The sequence below is a fragment of the Colobus angolensis genome, unplaced genomic scaffold (genome assembly GCF_000951035.1).
Source record: "Colobus angolensis palliatus isolate OR3802 unplaced genomic scaffold, Cang.pa_1.0 Scaffold43, whole genome shotgun sequence".
Taxonomy (NCBI): Eukaryota; Metazoa; Chordata; class Mammalia; order Primates; family Cercopithecidae; genus Colobus; species Colobus angolensis.
Window position 1 is genome coordinate 5,825,538 of NW_012117710.1, and position 4,561 is coordinate 5,830,098.

The window sequence follows — 4,561 nt, forward strand, 5'->3', positions numbered from 1 at the left end:
AGAGTCGCGGTGGTAGCTCCTCAGCGTCCGGGCTTAGCCGACCGGCCCTCCCGGGGCGCGGGCAAGAGGGTGGGCCGGAAGCGGCATCAGGCCCCGCGCCCATTGGCCAGCCTCTCCAGGGCGCTGAGGCCTGGGATGTGCGATTGGCTGCGGTGCGCCGCGTCGGCGCTGGCTTTGAGGTCGCGTGCCCGCCCACTTCCGGGGTCGCGCCAGGTCAAGAGTCCAGTGTCGACTTCGAAGTGAGTTCCCGCATTCTCTCTGGCGGCGAGACACCGGCCGCCCTCCAGGACGTGGCCTGCAGGAGCGGAGAGGGCGGTGTGGACACCGCCTGCAGGCGAGGAGAAGGGGTGGCGGGGAGGGTACCTGGGTGCGTGGCGCTGCGGCGACAGGAGGAGCAGTGTGTGGGCGCCCGGCCTGGGGCGTGGAGAGGACGCAGGGAACAGGTGTCTTCCTGATCTCCATCGAACTGAAACGTAGCCTTTGAGCACACACTACACTTAAAGCTTTACTATTCGGGGAAGATTCCTGGAAGCATATGTGATTTTATGACTATAGCATGGCGTGGTGTCAGTAACAGGCCCTGGATTGCTCAAACTCTATTGCCTGTGGCAAAACCCAGTGTAAGCTGGCCTAATGTATTAATAGTAATACGTGAGTCCTCCCGGGGTGCCGAGCATTGACGTAAGTGCTTAACTTAGGTCTTATTTCATCCTCCAGCAACCCAAAGAGCTGACGGCGTCATTCCCATTTTACAGATAAGAACACAGGCGCATAGGTGGAGCGACTCCCATTGTAAGTGATGGAACTGGGATTTGAAAACACTGTATCCCGCCTGGCAGAAAACTGGCAAGGTTAGGATGGAGAAAGGAGAAAAAGGAAAGATGTCTGGGCCAGGTGCGGCGCTTCATACCTGTAATCCCAGCACTTTGGGAGGCCGAGGTGGGCAGATCACTTGAGGTCAGGAGTTTGAGACCAGCCTGGCCAAGGTAGTGAAACCCCATCTCTAGTAAAAATGCAAAATTAGCCAGGGGTGGTGGCGCATGCCTGTAATCCCTGCTACTCTGAGGCAGGAGAACCGCTTGAACCTGGGAGGCAGAGGTTGCAGTAAGCGGAGATCTTGCCACTGTGCCACTGCACTACAGCCTGGGCGACAAGAGCAAAACTCCTTCTAAAAAAAAAAAAAAGGCATCTGATGAAAGGCTAGATACTACCCGACACTGAGCTAAAACAATGTCACCTGGTTGGACCTAGTGACCTATTCCCATCCGCCCTCCCCCAGGTTCTCTCTCATTTCTGGGGATGCAGACAGGTTTTTCCTGGGCCTTTATGTCTGGGGAAGCCCCACATAGGCCAGCTCCAGTGGAAGAAAAAGCCTCCAGATGCCTCCTGTTCACCCCAGATGGCTCTGCTGAGTCCTGTGTCTGACCTTGACTTTAGCTTGGGCCTAAGGGACTGGCATTTGTCGACTTCATCTGGAGATGTGGGCAGAGCCCACCTCAAGCATAAGGGCTCAGCCAAGCACAGGGGTGGCTCCCCAGAGGAAGATCAGGGTGCTGTTAGCAGAAGGAGGATGAGTGGGCTGGGCACAGTGGCTCACGCCTGTAATCCCAGCACTTTGGGAGGCCGAGGCAGTGGGATCATGAGGTCAGGAGATCAAGACCATCCTGGCTCACATGGTGAAACCCTATCTCTACTAAAAATACAAAAAATTAGCCTGGTGTGGTGGCGGGCGCCTGTAGTCCCAGCTACTCCGGAGGCTGAGGCAGGAGAATGGCGTGAACCTGGGAGGCGGAGCTTGCAGTGAGCCGAGATCGTGCCATTGCACTCCAGCCTGGGCGACAGAATGAGACTCTGTCTCAAAAAAACAAAAAAGGAGGAGGGTGAATGGTCGCTAGACTGCTGGAGAAATAGTCTGGAGGCAGGGAGCCCTGGGTTCTGTCCTGCCTGTGACACTCTGTAGCCATTTATCTCCTCTTTAGCTTTAGTTTCTACATTAAAAGAGGCATTGGAAAAAGAAATGAAAAATTAGAAGCTTTCTATGGCCCCTTGCAGTTTTCATGTGTGGTGACAAAGTTCAATACAGTTTTCCTGAATTCAGGGGCTGGGGACCCATGTCCCCCTACCCCGAGTTCTTTTTTTTTTTTTTTGAGAGGGAGTCTCACTCTGTTGCCCAGGCTGCAGTGCAGTGGTAAGATCTCAGCTCACTGCCACCTCCACCTCCCAGGTTCAAGCGATTCTCCTTTCTCAGCTTCCTGAGTAGCTGGGAATACAGGTGTGTGCCACCATGCCGGGCTAACTTTTTTATTTTTAGTAGAGACAGGATTTTGCCATGTTAGCCAGGCTGGTCTCGAATCCTTGACCTCGGGTGATCCAACCACCTCAGCCTCCCAAAGTGCTGGGATTATAGGCGTGAGCCAGCATGCCTGACCAGAAGGTTGCATTCTTTTGAGTCTGTGATCAGCCTTTCACTGAATACACAATTTACATGTGAGAGTGGGTAGAGGAATAGTCACATATGCCTTACTCACTGTCTGGCTCAGTGAATCTGCATTTTTACATAAATAATAGGGCAGAGGAAGAAACCACATGTGCATTTGTCTTCAGCGAGCAGAGGGATGACTTGTCTGCGTTGTCCCTGTGAAGAAAAGCTGTGAATTTACATTGCCAGGGTAAAATTCATCAGAACTGTTTTAGGGCAAAGATCTTGAGGCCCAAAAGGAATTTCCTTGTGGAGAAATTGTGAAGGGGCTATGTAGCTCTTTTGAACTTTCTAGCTATCTTATCGAAGAATAAAATGGGAGGCAGGTTTGTCTGACTCGATCCTCAGCTTGACTTCTCTCTTTGGCTTAGTTATCTTGGGGTCCCGAGATTTATTTTCCTTTCACAGTAGGATATATTGATCAGGTCAGTGCTACAGTACAAGGGTCAGAAGCGTTTGAACCCGAGCGACTCCATCTTGAACAAGGGCTGGGTAAAATGAGGCTGAGAACTGCTGGGCTTTATCCCCAGGATGTTGGGCATTCTTGGTCACAGGATGAGATAGGAGGTCAGCAGGTTTGGGATCACAAGATACAGGTCACAAAGCCCCTGCGGATAAAAGAGGATGCGGTAAAGAAGCCAGCCAAAACCACAATGGTGATGAAAGTGACCTCTGGACTAGGCGCCGTGGCTCACGCCTGTAATCCCAGCACTTTGGGAGACCGAGGCGGGCGGATCACGAGGTCAGGAGATCGAGACCACGGTGAAACCCCGTCTCTACTGAAAATACAAAAAAAAATTAGCCAGGCGCAGTGGCGGGTGCCTGTAGTCCCAGCTACTTGGGACAGAGCGAGACTCATCTCAAAAAAAAAAAAAAATAGTGACCTCTGGTCTTCCTCACCGCTCATTATATGCTAATTATAATATATTAGCATGCTAAAAGGCACGCCTACCGGCACCATGACAGTTTATAGATGCCATGGCAACGTCAGGGAGTTACCCCATATCGTCTGAAAAGGGGAGGAAACCTTGGTTCCAGGAATTGCCCTCCACTTTCCTGGAAAACTCATGAATAATCCACCCCTTGTTTAGCATAGAACCAAGAAGTAACTATAAGTTTACTCAGTCCAGCGCCCATGCTGCTGCTCTGCCTGTGGAGTAGTCATTCTTTTATTCCTTTAATTTCTTTTAATTTTTGTTGATTATTATTATTTTATTTGAAATGGAGTCTCTGTTGCCCAGGCTGTAGTACAGTGGCGTGGTCTTGGCTCACTGCAGCCTCCGCCTCCTGGGTTCAAGCGATTCTCCTGCTTCAGCCTTCTGAGTAGCTGGGATTGCAGGTGCATGCCAGCATGCCCGGCTAATTTTTATATTTTTAGTAGAGATGGGGTTTCATCATGTTGGCCAGGCTGGCCTCGAACTCCTGACCTCAGGTGATCCTCTCACCTCAGCCTCCCAAAGTGCTGGGATTACAGGCGTGAGCCATCGCACCTGGCCTGGAGTAGTCATTCTTTTATTCCCTTACTTTATTATTATTATTATTATTTTTGAGATAGTGGTTTACAGGCGTAAACCACTGCACCCAGCCTATTTTTGAGATAGAGTCTTGCCGTGTTGCCCAGACTGGACTGCAGTGGCACTATCCCAGCTCACTGCAACCTCCACCTCACAGATTCAAACAATTCTCCTGCCTCAGCCTCCCGAGTAGCTGAGATTACAGGCGCGTGCCACCATACCCAGTTAATTTTTGTATTTTTAGTAGAGATGGGGTTTTACCATGTTGGCCAGGATGTTCTTGAACTCCTGACCTCAAGTCATCCACCCACCGTGGCCTCCCAAAGTGCTGGGATTACAGGCGTAAACCACTGCACCCAGCCTATACCTTTACTTTCTTAATAAGCTTGCTTTCACTTTACGGACTTGCCCCAAACTCTTTTTTATGTGAGGTCCAAGAACCCTCTCTTGGGGTCTGGATCGAGGTCCCTTTCCAGTAGAAAAAGGATCAGGAGTAGAACAAAGGAAAGTCCAGGTCCCTGGCTTAACAGAAACTACTCTCCAGCAAACAAGATAAAACTTGCCGTCG